Below are 21,887 nucleotides of genomic sequence, written 5' to 3'. Positions count from 1 at the left end.
GTGCTGACCACCTGTGTTAGAGGAAGTACAGAAGATTCAGGAGTCTGGTATCCCCGGGTCCAGTCCCTCACCGGGGTCCTTTGTCCATGTTGCCTTCATTCCTGAGCAACCTCCTCAGGGAATCAGCATGGCACCCACCAGGCCAGGCTCTGTTCTTAGGTGGCAGGAGCTTCTTGCCCTAACAATTCTGGCCTGAGACCTGGATTGAGCCTCGGCAGACTTCTTGTCTAAATGTTGGCCATGTCAGTCTCAGGCCCTCTGTTGCATGGAATTGGGAATCTTCAGGTGACCTAAGCCTCATTGTAGCTTGATGTTTGCTGGGGTCTTCCAAACTCAGTTCCCAGACTAGATTGATACCTGGAGCCCAGCTGCCTACTCAGCATTTCCACTTGGGTGTTTCATAGGCATTTCAAACTTGACATGTTTAAAATACTTGATTAGGCTCCAGTTTCCCTTTGGCTTCTGCTTTTCAGTGAATGGCACTACTGCCTGTCTAGTTGACTCAGCAGCAAGCCTGTGTCATCCTCGATTGCTGTCTCTCCAGCACTGTATACTTTTTTTTTTAGAAGGAGCTTTGCTTTTGTCTCTACCAGGCTGGAGTGCAATGGTGTGATCTCGGCTCACTGCAACCTCTGCCTCTAGGGATCAAGCGATTCTCCTGCCTCAGCCTCCCCAGTAGCTGGGATTACAGGTGTGTGCCACCATGCCTGGCTAATTTTATATTTTTAATAGAGATGGGGTTTCTCCATGTTGGTCAGGTTGGTCTCAAACTTCTGATCTCATGTTATCCACCCACCTGGGCCTCCCAAAGTGCTGGGATTACATATATACTTTTAATACTTCGACTGGCATATCAGCTCTGTCTTCAATATAAATCTCGAATATTTCAAAAAAAAAATAGTTAAGACCACATTCATCTAAGGATTGATGAGAATTATTGGCTGGCCACGGTGGCTCACACTTGTAATCCTAGCACTCTGTGAGGCAAAGGCGAGTGGATCACCTGAGTTCAGGAGCACAAGACCTGCCTGTCCAACGTGGTGAAACCCCGTCTTTACTAAAAATACAAAAATTAGCCATGTGTGGTGGTGCACACCTGTAATCCCAGCTACTCAGGAGGCTGAGGCACGAGAATCACTTGAACTCAGGAGACAGAGGTTGTAGTTATCCAAGATCATGCCACTGCACTCCAGCCTGGGCAATAGAGTGAGACTCTGTCTCAAAAAAGAAAAAAAGAAGTATTAATATATTTGGTTGTTTATGAATCAGATACACAGAAAAGTTAAGAGATCATATAATGCACACAACATATTTGATTAACCATTTTGCCGATTTGCAAATAAATCTTGCACCCATAACAAAAGGTATTCATTGATACATACAAATAGTTAAGTTTGAATTTGCTGTCCATGAAAGAAAGAAAATAAATCAGAGAAGTGACTTTAAACATATTTAGCATGGGAACCCAGTCCAATTCTCCTTCTCAACATGTTGCCATTAAGTCTTAAAATCAACTAGAGTGAATTTTTGCAAATGATCTGACCAGGTATTTTGAAGGAAGTGAGGCTCAAAGGATTTAGAGTTAAATACTAAATATTCACCTTTTTCTTATCCATACTGCCCAATAACCAGGTAGTAAACAATTACATAAACCTCTTAAATGTTTTTGAAGGTTGATACATCCTATGGAGATTAACATTACTCATATAGTGACACTGATACTGTCTGTAATCTATCAGGTGTGTCGAAGCACCTTGCTTTACCTTGGTAAGAGGAAAACGAGATAGTCAGATTGCAAAGCCCATCAACTTTGATATTTGATCTTGTCTAGACCGTTGATGTCCCTTCCTTTTAAGGACAGTAGCCAACTGCTTTGCTTCAATAATTTGATACTAGGGCATTTTTAAAATGCCATGCTCTCCTGCTATCCCTTACTATCCCAAACGTCTATTTTTCTACTTTCTTTATGACTTAGTAACTCAGTAGGCTTAGTTATGCTTAGTTTAATCAAAATTTCTCAAGACCAAGAACCAGGAGGGCTCATCAGCTTACTACTGTCTGTGAACTAATTAGAAAAATGGTAACTAAATTTTAAGTCTCTAAAATAGTTGCACAATGTGGATTTGTTGTAATAGCGTTTGAAAGCAATTGTGTTGTCTAAACTTGAATACTAGTTTTTCAAAACCTGACATAATTAAAGTTTATAATAAATAGATAGATTCAAGATAGTATGGCCAACACTTTTTCAGAAAAGGGGGAAAAAGGTGGAGCTGCAAAGAGCAATGAATGAATCAGAGGTCTATGATACTGACAAAAATGGTGGTAATATCACCACCTACACATTTGTATAAACTTCATTTTATATCAGTTATACCAATAGACTAACCCTGTGGGGTTACAATCAGCAAATAGTATTATACCCATTTTAGAAAAGGAGGCATTAGATGATTGGAGTGAATTCTTTTTAACAACCTAGCTAGGTCTAGAATCAGAGTCTCTAACTTCTTAGTCTATGTATATAGCAATGAGAACATGTCAAAGCAAAAACAAAACCTCCAGAGAATTCAGATTGACTTTTGGAAACAAAATAATGTTTATTTATTTCCAATGAATTTGTTATAATACCATTTAGAGTTACTATTTGTTTCCTGTTACTCCATGCACTATTCTAGTGAATCCATTTAAAATGTACAACAGTCCTATGAAGTAGAAACTATTATTTCCATGTTTCAGATAATTTGCCAAAAGTTACATCTGTTGATCACTAAAGGAATCGTTATCAATATCTTATCAACAAACATATGAACTAAAAAAATTCCTAAAGAACTTAGTGCCAAGAACTTGATTATTAATTACACACTACAACAAAAAAGAGCAAGGGCTACTTGAAGAAATGGTTGAATCTTGGGCTGGGGCAGGATGTATGATGAAACTGGAGCCTCTTGTAGTGCCAGAAACTAAAGAAATATCTGCAAAAAAGGAAAAAGAAATCCCGCAATGATAGAGGTACATCAAAACAACACGGGGGTCAGACAAAAGACCTTCAATGACTAAAACTGACATAATTTAGCAACAAAATAATATAATATTGGGTTATAACCTAAGGATAAAACAAATGTCCATGGGTTCATACTGCCATAAATAAATGATTGTCAGGTGCAGTGCTGCACGCCTGTAGTCCCACCTGCTCAGAAGGCTGAGACAGGAGGATTACTTGAGCCCAGGAGTTTGAGACCCATCTAGGCAACATAGCAAGGTCTCAAATCTAAAAGAATAACAATAGATTGAATAAATAAATTGGAAAAATAGACAAATCTCCTGGGCAGAAAGATTTCAAATATTTAATGTAGTTACTCTGCTCTCAAAGAGATGGAGCTCTCCTTAAGTACAGCCTGTGCATAGTGACCTCCTACAAAAGAGTATAGCATGGAAAGTGGGGAAAAGTAACTTTTACAGTGGAGAAATCTGACAAATACTATCTCAGTCAAGTGGTCAATGTCAACATCATCAGTAATAAGTCATGTTGATGACATGGTATCTTTGATGTGATGTGATAAAAAGGGTTCTTTACATCCATGATCTTTCTTCTGAATATCCATAATCCCAATTCAATCATGAGCAATTCATCAGTCAAAGCTCAGTAGAGGGACATCCTAAAAAACACCTGCCCAGTACCACTCAAAACACTCAAGGCCCTTAAAATTTTGGCCCTGAAACTGTCCCTACAAAGAGGAACCTTAGGAAGCATGACAGCAATATGAAATGTGGTTTCTGGGATAGATCCTAGAACAGAGAAAGGGCATTAGGTAAAAACTGAGGAAATCTGAATAAAGTATAGAATTTAGTTAATAATAACATATCATCAATACTGGTTCATTAATTGTGACACATGTACCATACTAATGTCAGAAGCTAATTATAGGGAGAAGCAACTTTCCCCATCTTTGCAACTTTTCTGTAAATATAAAGCAATTCAAAAATTTAAAAAAGTTTATTTTTTTAAGAACTGTATGCCAGGCGCAGTGGATCAAGCCTGTAATCCCAGCACTTTGGGAGGCCGAGACGGGTGGATCACGAAGTCAGGAGATCGAGACCATCCTGGCTAACATGTTGAAACCCCCTCTCTACTAAAAAATACAAAAAACTAGCTGGGCGAGGTGGCGGGCGCCTGTAGTCCCAGCTACTCGGGAGGCTGAGGCAGGAGAATGGCGTAAACCCGGGAGGCGGAGCTTGCAGTGAGCTGAGATCCAGCCACTGCACTCCACCCTGGGCAACAGAGCGAAACTCCGTCTCAAAAAAAAAAAAAAGAACTGTATAACTTTGGAACAAAGTTTAAAACAATTTTTTTTTAGTTTAGAAAAGTAAATCTGAAAGAAGTAAATTCATTTAATCAACACATCAGCTCATTAGTTTGTTTGTTCATTCATTGATACCTTTTATTATTCAACAAATACTCTTGTGTCTACTTCGTTGCAGCATAGCACTATATCATAAAGGCTTCACAGCTCTATAATGGGTTTTTTCTCTATCTAATGCCTTGTATACCCTTGAGAAGATGTTGTTTACTATGCCGGGGAGTTCGAAATTCCAGCACAGTGCAGCAGACCATTTGGTGAAATCCTGAAAAGAAAGGAGGGCAATATTGAAGGGCAGGTGCTACTCAAAAGATTACTATGGATGGACGATTTCTCGTAACTGGATTTTGATGATAGATTACATTGCACAGATTGGTCTATCGAAAATGTATTTGATTATTTTTTGACTACGTAGTCTTCAAATGCACTGCAGTGTTAATCAGAGCTTGTAATAACTTCCTGTTATTGGTTGACCTGTGACATTAACCTGTTCTGATAGTGGCAATGAAAGTCAGTCTTTGAGTACTATGTTCAATTTACTAAAAATATTTAGAATACTAAAGTATTTCCAAAGACAAATCTTTTGTGTGACAGATATAAAATAACACCCGTAAGCTGAAGGGTCTTTCTTAGAAAAGCGTTCTGTAGCAGCTTTAACAAAAGTATTGGGTGTCACTTTAGGAAGCTCACTTTTTTTGGCCTGCAAATAATTTAATATTTAAATCAAATTTAAATATTTAATTTTGAATATAAGCTGATCTAATATTCAAAGTCCCATACTTTAGAAGAAATGATTGAATTATTCTCATGGTCATTTTCCCTTCTATAGGAGTACACTCTGATCATCAAAGTCATTTTCCACTGCAAAATATATTGAACACAAAAACTGAAGTTCTTGAAGCATTTAGATACCCATTCTTTTTAGTGACCACTGCAATGTGGATGAAGGTTGACTAGAAATATACCTTCAACTTAATGATCTAATGGTTGTCCCCCAAGCCCACAGAAATAGCACATGGCATAAATCTGTGTTTTCTGAAAATATCACATTGTATTCTTGAGGTCATCAGCATGGAAATGATCTCCAGTGTAAAATCTATATGAGATATATGGTACTCTCTACAAGGAATATTGGATTATTGCACTCTGTAGCTTTGAAAACCATCTTTCTTGGATGACAGCAGAAAGCTTCAATATACTTGCATGAATTATAAATGACACCCAGTACTCTTGTTGAAGCAGCTGCAGAATGCTTTTCTAAGACCCTTCAGCTTGTGGATGTTATTTTACATCTGTCACACCAAAGATTTGACTTTGGAAATACTTTAGTATTCTAGATATTTTTAGTAAATTGAACATAGTACTCAAAGACTGGTTTCCTTTTTTTTTTTTTTTTTTAATAATTCTCAGAATGGAACAGACATGTATTTAACCTGAAAATGAAGTCATGGCTTTTAAACAATTAGCCCCAAACAGGAATTGATTTAAAAAAAAAAAAAAAAAAGCCTGTCTGTGAAGGGGAGAGAGACAAAACTAACATTGATTTTGTAGTATAGCTTCTTAATAGTTCAGACTTTTAGGTGCCTTTGAACATCTTTACTATCAGTAGTGAAATGGAGTAACATAAGATCAGAAGCCCCAAATCAACACTCTCCTTTCAAAGACACAATTGCTGGCTTAATTCACATTCTCTTACATATCTTCTTTTGATATTCTCTCTAAACACTCCACATATTTTCAGGCTGGGCACTTATACCATGGGCTCTTACCATGTCAGCAATTTTCTTTAGTGACAGCCTAAATAAATAAATAGTTGAATTTTAAGGACATACCTGTCATTGAAAAACCAATAGAATGAAATCAGACTCCTTCGGTATTCAAAGTGAAGATCATTCAACAACCAAAAAAGTTATTTTAAACTGTTCATACATTTACACTTTTGCTCTACCAAAAAGTACCTTTCTAATGCCTTTAAATTATTTTTTAATGTGTTGTAAGTTGGTAGGCTCCCTGGAATCTACAAAGGAAAGCAAATAATGTATATGCTATTGAATTATGTAGATTTATAATTTTTTCCTAACAAGATAACAGAAAGTACACTAGGTTCACAGTCATACCATGTTTTGAAAGAAAATTATAGAGTGAAACTAGAGCTTGGAAAGATGCAGAGGCAAGATCACTGGGCAATGTGTCCAGAGGACCAGAAAGATTTGGGTCTCTTCTATGGGGTTAGTTAGTTGTGTGACTGAGGGTGAGTTACTGAGCTTATTGAACTCCAAAGTAGTCATTTGTTATAACTTTTTCATAGACTCGTGAATGATTGGAATTTAGAATAATGGGCCAGTCATGGTGGCTCATGTCTATCCCAGTATTTTGAGAGACTAAGACAGGAGTATTACTTGAACTCAGGAGTTTGAAGCCAGCCTGGGTAACATAGTGAGACTCCACTTCCACAAAAAGTAAAAAATATTAGCCGGGTGTGGTAGCACCTGCCTGTTGTCCCAGCTATTCAGGAGGCTGAGGCAAGAGAATCAGTTGAGCCCAAGAGTTCAATGCTGTAGTGAGCTATGATTGCGTTACTGCACTCCAGGCTGGGTGATGGAGCAGGAACCTGTTTCAAAACACGTTTTTAAAAGAAATTTAGAACAATGGAGTTAAAAGAGACTTGACTATCATTCCAGGGTCACTAGTCCTTACTAAAAAATGAGAACTTTGTAAATTAATATCAGGAAAACACAAAAATGATTCTAAAAAGAATAAAAAGTGAGTCCTCTAAAAATTTAATGTATGAGCTTCCCATTTCAGTTCTGATATGTAAAGTGGTAGTCACATTCCAGTCATTTCCATCCTTAAAACAACAATAAAAAGCTGACGAAATTGAAAGTCAATGGCTTTTCTTGGACCCATCAGAAAATTGAGGTCCCAAAGTAAAATACCATCTTCACACCTGGAGAATGTCTTTACTACAGAAAACCACTAAATCACAAAGATAAATCACAAGACATAAATAAGGGAACAAAAGATATATAAAACAATTAGTTAACAATGAACAAAATGACAAGAGTAAGTTCTCATCCATCAATAAAAACCTTGATTGTAAAATTTGAATTCCCAGTTAAAAGATAAAGACTGACTGAATGGATGTTTTAAAAAACTTAACCATATGTTGCCTATGAGAAGGTACTTCACCCATAAACACATACATAGACTTAGAGTGAAGTAATATAAAAGTGTATTCCACACAAATGGAAATCAAAAGCATGCAGAAATAGCTATACTTATATCAGACAAAACAGATTTTAAGTGAAAAAAAAACCATAAAAAGAAATAAACTCATTATATAATGATAAAAGGACAAATTCAGCAAGAAGATAAAACAATTATATATGTACCCAACAAAGAAGCACCCAGGTATGTAACAAGTTAGCTCTAATAATATAGTAAGAGCTGGGAACTTCAAAACCTCACTTTCAGTATTGCATAAATCACCTAGACAGAAACTCAACAAGGAACACTGGACTTAAACTGCACTATAGACAAAATGGACCTAATAGACATTTACAGAACTGTAAATGGAAATTAAGCAACATGTTTCTGAATGATTATTCAGTCAATGAAGAAATTAAGAAAGAAATAAAAAAAATTATTGAAACAAATGAAAATAGAAACATACCAAAACTTGTGAGATACAACGAAAGCAGTACCAAGAGGGAAATTTTTAGCAATAAATGACTACATCAAAAATGTACAAGGATTTCAAATAAACAACCTAATTATGCACTTCAAGGAACTACAGAAGCAAGTACAAACCAAACCCAAAACTGATAGAAGGAAAAATTAATAAAGATTATAGCACAACTAAAAGAAATTGAGACAAAAAAAAAATACAAAAGGCCAACAAAGAAAAAGTGGGTTTTTTTGAAAAGATAAACAAAATCAACATACCATTAGCTAACTTAAGAAAAGGAAGAGACCCAAATAAATAAAATAAAAAAAAAAAAAAAGAGAGAGAGAGAGACATTACAACTGATACCACAGAAATACAAAGGACTATTAGAAACTACTATGAGCAACTATACACCAACAAATTGGAAAATCTACAAGAAATGTATAAATTCCCAGACATACATAACCTACCAAGACTGAATCAGGAAGACACAGAAAAACTGAAGAGACCAATAATAATTAATGCGATTGATTGTTAATAAAAAGTCTCCCAAAAAGGAAAACCTAGTCTGAATAGCTTTGCTGCTAAATTCCAGACTTCTAAAGAAGTCACACTAAATCTCAAACCATTTCAAAAACTGAAGAGAAGGAAATTCTTCCTAACACATTCTATGAGATCAGCATTACTGATCTCAAAACCAGACAAAGACACAACAAAAAAAGAAAACTGCAGACCAATATCCCTGAAGAAGAAAGCTGTAAAAATTCTCAACAAAATACTGGCAAACTGAATCAAACAATGCATTGAAAAAACAAAATACATCATGCTAAACTGGGATTTATCCCAGGGATGCAAGGTTGCTTCAACATTTGCAAATCAATGAATGTAATACATCACATCGACAGAATAAAACCCCAAAATCATACGATCATCTTAATAAACACAGAAAAAAATTTTATAAAATGATTTAAAAAAAAAAAACTTTAAACAAACTAAATATAGAAGGAACATACCTCAAAACAAAAACAGCCATATATATGACAAACCCACAACTAACATTGTACTGAATGGGGCAAAGCTGAAAGCTTTTGCTCTAAAAGGTAGAGAAAGATAAAGATGCCCTCTTTCACCACTTCTACTCAACACAGTATTGGAAGTCCTAGCTAGAGTAATTAGCAAGAGAAGAATTAAAGGGCATTCAAATTAGAAAATAGAAAGTCAAATTGTCCCTCTTTACAGAGTACATGATCTTGTGTATGGAAAAACCTAAAGATAAATACTCTTATCACTGACAAATAAATCTAGTAAAGTTGCAGAATACAACATCAACATATACAAAATCAGTAGTGTTTCTATACATCAATAATAAACTAGTTTAAAAAGAAATCAAACTGCAATTCCATAGCTACAAAAAATATGTAAAATACCAAGAAATAAATTTAACCAAGAAGGTGAAAGCTCTCTATAGTGAAAACAACAAAATGCTGATAAAAGAAATTGAAGAGACAACACAACAACAACAACAAATAGAAAGACATATCAGGCTAATAGAACGAAAAAATTAACATTGTTAAAATGATTATACACCCAAAGCAATCTACAGATTCAATGCAATTCATATCAAAATATCAATGGCATTCTTTATAGGAACTTTTAAAAACTGTTTCAAAATTTGTATGAAACCACAAAAGACCTTAAGTAGCCAAGGCTATGCTGAGCAAAAAGAACAAAGCTGAAAGTACTACACCACCTGACTTCAAAACATACTACAAACCTACAGCAAACAAAACAGCATATTACTGGTATAAAAACAGACACATAGACCAGTGGAACACAACAGAGAATCTAGAATTAAGTCCATGTGTTTATAGCCAACTAATTTTTGACAAAGGCACCAAGAATACATATTAAGGAAAGCACAACCTCTTCAAAAAGAGATTGTAGAAAAATTGGATATCCATATGTAGAAGAATGAAAGAACCCCTGTCTGTCACCATATACAAAAATAAACTCAAAATGAACTGAAGACTTAAATATAAGACCTGAAACTATAAAACAACTAAAAGAAAACATAGGGGAAACACTTCAGGACATTGGTCTATGCAAAAATTTTATGGCTAAGACTTCAAAAGCACGAGCAACAGAAACAAAAAAGACAAATGGCACTATATCAAACTAAAAAGCTTCTGTACACCAAAGGAAACAATCAACATGATAGAGAGACAATGTGTTGAATGAGAAAAAATATTTGCAAACTATTAATCTGATAAGGAACTAATATCCAGAATATACAAGTAACCAAACAATTCACACAAAAAAAGATCTGATTTAAAAGTGGGCAAAGGATCTGAAAGAACACTTCTCAAAAGAAGATATACAAATGGCCAAGAAGTATATGAAAAAAAATGCCCAATATCACCAATTATCAGGAGAGTATAAATCAAAACTACAATGGGATATTATCTCCCTCCCATCAGAACGGCTATTATCAAAAAAACAAAAAATAGCAAATGCGGAAGAGGATGCACAGAAAAGGCAATTCTTATACAAAGATATATGTGAACCCCCATGTTTACTGCAACACTATTCACAATAGCCAAGATATGAGATCAACCTAAATATTCATCACCAAATGAATAGATAAAGAAAAAGTGGTATATATACACAATAGCATCTATCCAACCATTAAAAAGAATAAAATCCTGTCATTTGTGGCAACATGAAAAAGCCTGGAAGGTATTATGTTAAGTGAAATAAGTCATCACAGAAAAATAAATACTATGTGTTCTCATACATATGTGGGAGTTAAAGAACTGAACAGAGAGGAAAATTGTGGTTATAGAGGCTGGGGTGAGTATGAGGCAGGGCAGGATAGGGAGAGTTTGGCTCAAGATACAAAATTACAGCTAAATAGGAGGAATAAGTTCTCATGTTCCATGGCACTGTAGGGCAAATACAGTTAACAATAATTTACCATATATTTTCACAAAGCTAGAAGAGAGGATTTTGAATGTTCACAATACAAAAAAAAATGATAAACATTTGAGGTGATGGATATGCTAATTACTCTGATTTGATCATTACACATTGTATACATGTATTAAAATACTACTCTGTATCCCATAAATATGTACAATTATTATGTGTCAACTAAAAATAAAAGGGAGAAAAAAGAAATCAGATGCAAAAGGGTGCATACTGTATGATTACGTTGGTAAAAAGCACAAAAAGTAAAACAACTAATATAAGCTGTCAAAGCTAGTTGTTATATTCGGAGAAAAGCTGAAAAGAGGCAAGAGATAGGCAGTTGGAAGAGTGGCAAACTTTGGTCTCTTAACCTCGGTCCTGGCTACATGGCTGTGTTCAACTTGTTAAAATCCTCAACCTACACACTCATGATTTATGAATATATATATTACTATAATGAAAAGTTTAAACAATTGGCTCCTATCACTGAAATGTACAGGGTTAGTGTTCAGGAACAACTCTATCATGATACCCAAATGATGCCTTCAGAATCTATCTCTCTAGCTCTCTGCTTATCTGCCCTGCTTCCTTCTTTGTTGGTTATTCTCTTGGACAGGCTCTTCCCATGTGGTATCAAAATGTCCACGAGCAACCTCAGCTGTCTGGTTAGAAATATAGCAAAAGGAGCGTTCCTCCACTCTTCCTCAAGATCAAGGAACTGCATCTCATTGGATCAAACTGAGGCACATGTTCCTTCCTGTACAAAGTAGTATTGGCAGGGAGTTAAAATGTACTGACAGGTGAGGTCTAGATCATGTGCCCATCCCAAAGCCATTATATCATTATTGTCATCATCATCATCTGTCACAGTTCTGGGGGTTGACGGCACCAGCTAAGCTGTTCTCACTGGGGGTCTCACAGTGTAGTTGCATCCAGATGGTGGCTAAGCTGGACTCATCTTGAAGGCTTCCTCCTCACATACCTGCAAGGGAAGATGGCTTGGACGCTGGGGCTTCATGGGCATCTCTTTCCATCTCTGTGTGTTCTTTCCTCATAACCTCTCTAGCATGGTGGCTTCAGGGTGAAATAAATTTTCATCAGAAAATAGCCAAGGTTGTATATTATCTATGGCTGCTACATGCTACAACAGCAGAGCTATGTAGTTGTGACAGAGGCCATGTGGGTGTGGCCTGTGAAGCTGAAAATATTTACAACGTGGGCCTTTGCAGAAAAAAATGCACTGACCTCTGACCTAGGCTCAAATGTCACAGTGGTATTTCTGCTGCATTCTATTTATTAGAAGTAAATCACAAAGGCCAGTTCATATCCAAGGGGATAATTTGTGGGTATATTCTAAACCAGGGGTCCCTAACCCCCAGGCCATGGACCAGTACCAATCTGTGGCCTGTTAGGAACTGGGCCACACAGCAGGAGGCAAGTGAGCATTACCGCCTGAGCTCTACCTCCTGTCAGATCAGCAGGACATTAGATTTTCATAGAACCATGAACCCTATTGTGAACTGCACATTCAAGGGATCTAGGTTGCACATGTCTTATGATAATCTAATACTTGATGATCTAAGGTGGAACAGTTTCATCCCAAAACCATCCCCCACCCCCAGCCCATCTATGGAAATACTGCTTTCCATGGAACCGGTCCCTGGTGCCCAAAAGGCTGGGGAGTACTGTTATAAACCACCACAGAGGTGGAGTCACCTAATATATGTGCACCGTGAGGAAAAGGAAAGTGCTGTTGGCTACAGAAGGTGCAAAGATGTTGAAAAGACCAAAACAGGAAAACCACGCTAGGTGAGATAGTGTGTTTTTAGTTCTCTGAGCAGGTTAACTGAGTTCAGTTACGGAGGTGCATTTCTTCTCCAAGCAAGCTAGCACCATTTTCCATACCAGGAAGGTAACAGCAGAAATTGCTCCCCTCCAAAATTATCCCTATTGCTCAGGGGCACTTATGTTAAAAGTCATTATGACAACTTTTACAATGCTCTAATTGAGCTGCTTGGGCACAGAAGAATTGCTTCTTGCTAAAGGAAAATAGCTGGGAGAATTACAAAAATGGCATATCAGAAAAAATGCAACATACTCTCAGGCTTTTGAAATGTCAGACTTCTGGGCACCAATTTATCTGACTTACATTACAGGGCTACAAACAGTCAGCAACTCTTATTTGGTCATTTTTCACAATAAAAATACATTTCTAAGTGCTATTTTAGGTCAATAATGATTGTGCAGATCTACTTATTTTTCATTTATATGTGTGTATGTTGGGAGGAGGGGGTGGTTCCCTAAGTAATACCTTGCCCTTGGCAATGTTTGGCAACAAAGGAGAATGTATTATATTAATCAAATTGGACCACTTGCTTAGTGGAAGATTGTAATCTGGATTTTAACAAAATGCAAAGCATTCAAAATCTACATGGAAAATTAAGCAGTCACTGAGTTGTTCCTACAGGAATATGTCACTGACATCATCTCTTCAGCTCCAGCATAATGGAGGAAGCTGAAGGCCATTATTATAATCAGGAAGAGATTCATTGTGATTGTATGATTCCCAGAGAGGCAGCTGAAATGTGGGTTGGAAATGCGGAGGAGAGGGGTGGGAGCGGGAAGCAACCAATCCAGGAGAATAGCAGGCTCCTTTTGACTGGCCGTACTTCTCACGTTAGTAGATGCATAGCATCTTAACAGCGAAATACTGGCCAGCAAGGATACTATGAAACACAGGCTAGATGTTGATGAAAATGATTTTTTCACTTATATTTCAAGTGTTCGAGTGGAGAGGAGATTATTTTTAAGGGGCAGGGAGGCGGCCTTTACTCTGCAAGCTCATCACCTAATGGGAGAGTTGGGCACATGCACAACTTATTATAATGTAAGGCGTAATGTAAAGAGGACCCATCACAGAGTAGGAATTTAACAAATACAGATGGGTGAGAGCTAACATTTATTTAGGGTTTGTACATAACAGACAATATGGTAAATGATTTACATATGTTCAACCCTCACAGTCGATTTATTAATTGTATAATATTAGTTACTTATTTTAGATGCAAGGAAATTAAGGCTTCATAAAGCCAAATAACTTGATAAAAGTTACTCAGTTTTGTTTTGGAATCTGACTTTTGAACTAAGAAAATCTGGTTCCAGAGCTTGCCTTCTTAATTACTATGTATTACAGCCAATGAATGGGTGGGTGGATGGATGAAAGGATCAAAGAATGGATGAATAGATGGATGGAAAGAGAGATGATATAACCAAAATGTTGTGAAAATGTAGGGGAAGGAGTAAGTAAATCTGACTAGCTATTGGATAAGGTTAAATAGAAAAGGTTACATTTGACCTAAGTCTTGGATAGGACACATGTGTCCAAGCAGAGGAGCTGGAGATGGACTTCTCAACCTGGCAGTAGAGTCTGAGCAAAGACACCTGACACCCAAGTCTCCATTAATCTAAAGGGTGACAGGTAGTCCTGCAGGACTGGACACAGGGCAACCAGGGCAGTATCCCAGAGAAGAGGCTCTGAGTGATATAACACGGTGAAGGAATGTCTTGTTGACAAAGATAGGCTTCCTTCTGTAGGCAGTAGAAAGCCTTCGAAGATTTTTTTAAATGGTGGACAATATTTATTGAAGACTTAATTTATGCTAGCTACAAGGTGTTAAAATCCTCACAAGAACTTTATTGAGCCAGGTGATGTGAATCACTTGCACAAAGTCATATAATCCAGAACTGTTTGAATCATAATTTGAAACCAGGTAGCCCTCCAGAGTGACAGAGCTAAACAGAGCAAGAGAACAGCATGATTTATCTGTGTTTAAAGAGCTAGTCATAGCAGCAGTGTGCATAAGGATAAAACGAAAGGTAAAGAAACTGATTAGAAGGCTATTTATGTTCAGACAAAAGAGGCTGAGGAAATGAGCTAAGGCAGCATTCTCAACATTGATGCTACTGACATTTTGGGCTGCATAATTCTTTGCTGCAGGGGCTGTCCTGTACATTGTAGGGTACTTAGCAATATCCTTGGTCCCTATCCAGTAGATACTAGTAACCTCTGCCTTCAAGTTGTGACAAACAAAAATGTCTCCAGGCATCACCAAATGTCCCCAGGAGGGCAAACTGGCCCTGGTTGAGAACCAGTGAGTTAAGGTACTGATGGGAGATTGAAGAACAGGAGATATTTTACCAATAGGATAAATAGGACCAAATGATCAAAGGGTGAAAGGGCCAAAGACTTGTCCAGATGTATACCATAGCCATGGAAGGCAGTAATATGCCCAGAGGTTCATAAGTCTAGTTTCAGCAAACCTGGACCTGAGGGTCTAGATTCAGCAAACCTGGGTTGAAAATTCAGCTCTCAAACCTGCCATTATGTGAATTTGAGCAAATTTGTCACACTCTCTAGTTCATAAAAGGAAGATCCTAATGGCATCTACTTCAAAAGTTGTAGAGATTAAACCTGGACTTTATGAGTAAGTGCTTAGAAGAGTTTCTATGACTTAGTGAGTGTTCAATAAATGTCACTACTGGCCAGTAAAGGAAATACAGGGGAGCTTTCTTCAACTCTAGTTTTTGAAGCTCGTGGTTTTAAAGTTTATTCGTAAGTGGGCATGGTAAACTTTATAAAAAATTTTTCATTTGATAGGATATTTTTCAACTCATTAAAGTAAAACTGACAAAAAGAGTATATAGCTGAATATTTGGTCTGATACTAATATAGTTTGGCTCTGGGTCCCCACCCAAATCTCATTTTGAATTGTAATCCCCACATGTGGAGGAAAGGACCTAATGGGAAGTAGTTGGATCATGGAGGCAGTTTCCTCCAAGCTTTTCTCATGATACTGAGTGAGTTCCCATGAGATCTGATGGTTTAAAAGTGTTTGGCAGTTCCCCCCTCACTCTCTCTCTCTTCTGCTACCATGGAAGATATGCCTTGCTTCCCCTCTGCCTTCCACCGTGATTGTAAGTTTCCTGAGGCCTCCTCAGGCATGTGGAACTGTGAATCAATTAAACCTCCTTTCTTTATAAATTGCTCAGTCTCAGTTAGTTCGTTATAGCAATGTGAAAATGAACTAATACAGATACCAATTGTGAGTGTCTGGTATGTGTGTGTGTGTGTATGTGTTTCTAAAAATACCTGTGTGTATGTGTGTGTGTGTGTATATATATATTAGATTATTGGAATCACACAAAAGACTAATAACATTATTTCTGATTGGTAAGATTATGGGTAAACTTAGTTTCCTTGTCTATTTTTCTATCCTCTTTTATATTTTTCTAAAATGAGTATTACTTTCATAAATACAGTACAAAAGCAAATGTTCTCAAGTGTCTTTCTTTAAGATATATTAGTTAATATCCCACTATGTGCTAGGAAGTATGCTACAAACTAACAGTACGATAAGGAAACACCCACCCTCCACACACACATATCCACACACACGTATCTACACACAGAGCAACAACAAAAGCAACAAAACCACAATAAACCATGTGTACATAACAGAAAATTAGAGGTTGAAAAATCAGGTTCAAATTTAATACAGATACTCTAAAAGCAAGGAATCTGGCTGGTTTTGGTGGTGCCATCCTAATTAATCATGCATATAAGTCTGGCAGAATATTCAAAGAATTTTCTAATTCTACTTTGCAAATGGTTCAGTAGAAAACACCATCATCTTCTCATTTTTAGGATTTTGCTTCTCTCATTCAGTAATTTTTATCCCAAAGGAAAAATCATACAATTTTGTAATGTCCCAATCAACCTTGAGTCTGATTAGTAGGGATAGCTCACCTGAAAACTATAATTTTCCACAGGGAGACTTATTTCTGTAACAAAGGCTCTCCTTAACAATGGAAAAGAAGAGGTTTTCCATTTCAAAATAAAAATCTTTGCCTCCATGCACATTTAGGAAAATTTAAATAGTATGTATTTTTATAAGCTCCCATAGACTCATGAAAACAGTAAGTTGAGCCTCAGGAAAATTCTCCAACATCCTGACTGTGTTTAAACAAGAAAGAAGTGACCACGTGGGACTTGCTCCAACACTGTGATTCTGACATAAAGGTATCACTCTCAGTTTCAACTGGTGTCTCCGTGTAGAGTGTAATGGCGATGATCAACCATGGATGCTCACTCTACCCTCTGTATCTTCTAAAATTAAGTACACACTGAAACGATGGAAAGTATGCAGCTGTTGAATAGGCATTCTGTGTGTGCCCCTTGTCATTCCTTCTCACTGCTATATTTCTAGAATTAGGTTTCATGTTCTGTCATCTTAAATATTTTAATACTTTACTGATCTCCAACATGTTTAGCCATAGGAGGATAGCAGTAAAATAAAATTTTATAGCCAACAAAGTCCTTTATACCTAAAGTTTATTGCACATTTTATATTTTGTTTAACAACACATTGTTCCTGGAGACTCTGAAATACACACGGATTCCTCAAATTGCAGTATGGTCATGTTTTTTTTCCTTATTGAAGGTTGATTTCATTGTCAAGGTAGAAATAATTACTGATAATTGGCTAGGGTGGCTGAAATTCTACTAGGAAGGCACTTATTTCTTCGAAAGTGTGGAGGCAACCTTAAAGTTCTTCTGTGTTAGGAGAATACCCTCACCTGAATGTTAGCTTGCGAAATATATTCATTCTCCATTCAAAGTAACCATTTTCCAAGAACTTCCCAATTTTCATCAATATAGTCAGGATTTAATTCCATTTCAACCAACAAATCAGGGAAGTCAATTGATGAAATAGGAAGGAGCCCAATGGATCTTCATATAGATGATGTTGCTTGGCTAGAGTTTGTAAAGATATTGTTTCATAGTACTGACCAAGTTATTGTTTTCTGTAACGATGATTTTTAAGAATAATGAGCACCACCCTTTTATTGCTCTTTTGTTTAGAAAGTTGCCATGGTGGCACCGAATTGATGGAAAATTTTTAACCTGGTATAAGACATTAAAGTAGTTGCCATTTTTCACAGATTGAGATGAAAAAAATCATCTTTCTACATTTTTTGCTATAGGGATAAGAAATAAACAACTACAAAATTCTAGCTTTTTCTATAAGGTAAGTTGCAGAGAGAACTGGCATCCTAGAAGAGTGTAATGGAATGGAAACACCATCATACTGGATTGAATTTGCAGCACCTGTGCAGTTATCCAGATGGCAAATGATTCAGCTGCTCCACCAATGAAATCTAAATGAATAATAATATAATTATATTTGATTTCTGAGGTCCTTTCCAGCTCAAATTTTCTATAGGTCTAAACAAAATACATTAACCTGATTTCATCCCAACTATACTATTGTCAAAGAGTCACTGGACCCCATTCATACCTTCTACTAAGATTTATTACAAAACCAACATTCACCAAGACCTCAATATCCTGCGTTTATCTTCAACATTAACATTTCTTCACAGGATATATTTCAGGATATTCTTGTGAGAAAGGGTTAAAAAGAACACCAACTGCCGTACAGAAATAAATCACTGATCTTCTTGGTCTTACTGAGCTCTTGACCTATTTTCTTGCCTGAATTGTCAGAAAAGAAATTCAAAAGCCTTTAACCCTCCTCATACTTAGAAATAGAATCTAAAAATATACAGTTCACATAGAAGTTTCTCATCACCTCTTATTATCTCCAAGGATGAGATCACTGAGTCTTAGAATGGGAGGGGTGTTAGACGGGTCACCGTTTCTGGATGCTGACCTCAGATCTACAAAACTCTTGGGCCATTGCTGTCAGATACTGAGTTACTGAATCTTCTATTAGGCCATGTTAAGAACCGAAAGGTATCAAAAAGAGCGGAATTTAGCTCTTGGAATTTAGCTCTTTTTAATGACTTCTTTCCCCTGATATTCTTGTGGTCAGGAATTTCATTCAATTGTCTACCTTCTTTGGGTTCAATATAAATGTATTTTGCCTCCAGTCTGTCTTCTATTGAGATGGAAATAATGTCTCACATGTCTCTTTGAACATCCCTTCTTACTCTTGAATACGGTTGTTAAGGTGTCCTTCAGCTATCATTACTGTAAGCCCTGTATATTTTGCAATAAACATAATTAAAAACCGCTCTAGGGTCTTCTTAAAGTAATGTGAAATTTTTCCCTTTTTACGCCTGGCATGGGTGATGTTAAAGCAAGTAGCACTGGGATAGAAAGGTAGAAGAGATGTCAAAAGATACCCTCCATCCTTAATGCTCCTTTGATGGAAGTGACAGCCTTATTTGTTTTGTTAACTACTGCATAATTAAAAGTCAATATTCAAGATCATAATAAAAATCTGTATAACTACTCATGTTGTGAGTCTGTGGTTTGGAAGGAGAATCCATTAAAACACAGCCATGTATAATTCACAAGAAATCAGCAATAAAATGTTTGCTCTCAACGTTATCTGCCAAATGGTCTGTATATTACCAGTATAAATCCATATTACTTGGAGCCTGTAGATAAACATCCATAGGCAAAGTTCACATTGAGGTTATCTGCCTCCTGCTCTGAACTGGGGAGTGCGATTTAGAGGAGATAAATTGTAGTTTACTTCTCCAAGTCTCAAGTATGTCGTGCAGAAATGAGTTTAGTTCCTGAGAGGATATCTGTCATATCCAAATAGGAAAGCATGCCATTACAGGGTTGTACCCATTTCAAAAGGAATATAGCTTTTGTCCTCACTGGGAATCAAAAGGAAAATTCTTAACAATTAAAAGTCCTGGATGCACCTTCTGTTCACATAAAAAAGAGAGATTTAATGGCTTATAAAACACTGATTCACTGGCGGTATTGTGATATTTTAAGTCACTGGTGAATTCACGGTTCATGTATGTGGAACTGTTTATGTGGCTATACTTTGAGTTTTTAAGGCATTAATTTTTATCAGCTTTTTAATATATTGGAAACAAATCTAATAGTAATAGCGTGGGGCACTAAAGCACCCTGAAAGAGAAGTTTAAGACTATGTCTCCCTAGCAAGCCCAAGATGTTTTAGAAGAGAATAAAAGTTGTTGGGCTGATGCTCGCTCATTAGATGAGGTACCTTCATTTCTTCATCCATTCCACAAATACTCATTAGGTGCCTCCTAGGTTTTAGAAACACAAAAATGAACAAGACAAGGACATTTTTTTCAAGAAGCTTGCATCGTCTGGGGACATCTGGGAATCAGGGAAGGAAGGCTTCTCAGAGATGCAGGGACTAAGGGGTGACCTGAAAGACAAATGGGAGTTACCACTCCCTGCCTTTCAATGGCCAGAACCTGCTGCTAGTCAGGAGCCCAGCAGGTTTGCCCAGAGGCACTAGGCAGCTACTAACCAATACTAGTCAGTGCCCGGGATGTGAATGTCCATCTTCCTTACCTTAGCTTGGGATAACTCTGAGATGAAATTACACTCAAATTCCCTTGGGGACTCAAGCCGAAGCCTTCCCTTTATGGGCCTTCTCCTGGGATCAAGATAGCACACTTGGCTGGGCTACTCGGGAGGCTGAGACAGGAGGATCGCTTGAGCTCAGGAGTTTGAGACTAGCCTGGGAAACATAGAAAGATGGAAACATAGCAAAATAAAATAAATTTTAAAATTGTACAAAAAAAAGAGAGAGAGAGAAAACAAAGACCACACATTTGCTCAGCTTCCTCCTCCGCCTGTCCTGCTTCTTCCAGGCTCTCACCGGCCTCCCTGGAGCACTTCCTCAAAAAAATCACCTGCAAGTAAAGATACCTTTCAGGGAACCCAACTTCAGACACTTTCAAAGGATCTAAAGTTAATTTGGCTAGAACTTGAGGTGCAAGATGGAGAAAAAGTGAGAGATGGATAAAGAACATTTTATTTTTGTCTGTTTGTTCTGGCTGGTAAGTGATCCTAGGGCCAGCTTCATGGCTGTGCGACCTGCACAGTCACACGGGGCCCTGCGCACAGAAGCACACTGCACTCGATTTAATGCTCTGCTGTTGCTGCCTTGAAAGTCTTGGTTTCTGAACATGGACCCTGTGTTTTCATTTTGCACTGAGCCCTGCAAGTCTAGCCTTGATAAAAAGGCAGTTTCCCAGCCTTTAAACTGTTAAAATCCTTTAAAAATAAAAAATTAAAAAAAAAAAAAAAGATTTTTCTAAATAAAATATTTGAATTAGTGATTCTCAGGGTGGTGACTAAATTTTCATTTTCCCCTCACCTATTCATTTAGGGCCATTTGTACTTCACAGAAGGCCTGTCATATTTATTGGAAGTCCTTAGAAGTCCTTATGGGGTATTTCAAATGGGCTCCCAAATAACTGTGATCTACCAGGCTCTGTGGCTATGCTGCCCTGCCAACTGGGACATCAGACTCTATCTAATTTCTCCTCTGAATGCTCTCCATGGCCACCCCACCCGTCAAGAATGCAAAGCTGTTGGTATTCAGTGGCAAAGCAAGAAGAGCACCTGTCCCTCTGCTCACAATAAAGGCCTGCAAGCAGTGCTCTTGGGCCCCAATGTACAAAGGCATTTAAAGGGTTTTTTGAGACTGTACCTGAAAATAAAGAGATACATCCAAGAGCCAGACTAGGAATAAATTAGAATATCATTCACTACACCATCTCTTCTCCTCCCTCGACAACCACAGCTTTGTGAAAGGAACATTTGCAGACTGCCTGCTTTCCTTCTGTAAGATGAACTCCCCCTCAGGCGGTTCCTTAGACCCCCAGGCCAATTTCCCTCAGCCCCCCTCACCAGTTCACCAGAAATTCTCCAGAAATGCCCAAGACCTAATGGTCAGCAGTGCCTAGGCCCCAGCTCAGATCCCAGCCATGGTGGAAGCCACCTAAGATTCCAGTGTCTATCAAGATCTTGGCCCAAAGTATCAACAGAGAGCTCTTCAGGGTCATTTGTTGAAATTTTGGAACTAAAT

General features: G+C 37.4%; 1 long non-coding RNA gene across 1 annotated transcript in view; it reads right to left on the bottom strand.

Annotated features, from left to right (window-relative positions):
- The window catches only part of LOC107128958 (uncharacterized), a 300,530-nt gene that overhangs the window by 201,310 nt on the left and 77,333 nt on the right, over positions 1–21,887 (bottom strand). The gene's annotated exons all lie outside the window — the stretch shown is intronic.

Source organism: Macaca fascicularis, chromosome 2 (assembly GCF_037993035.2).
Source record: "Macaca fascicularis isolate 582-1 chromosome 2, T2T-MFA8v1.1".
In the NCBI taxonomy this organism is placed as follows: domain Eukaryota; kingdom Metazoa; phylum Chordata; class Mammalia; order Primates; family Cercopithecidae; genus Macaca; species Macaca fascicularis.
The sequence above is the reverse complement of the archived record's forward strand: the minus strand, read 5'-3'. Positions and strand labels throughout refer to the sequence as shown.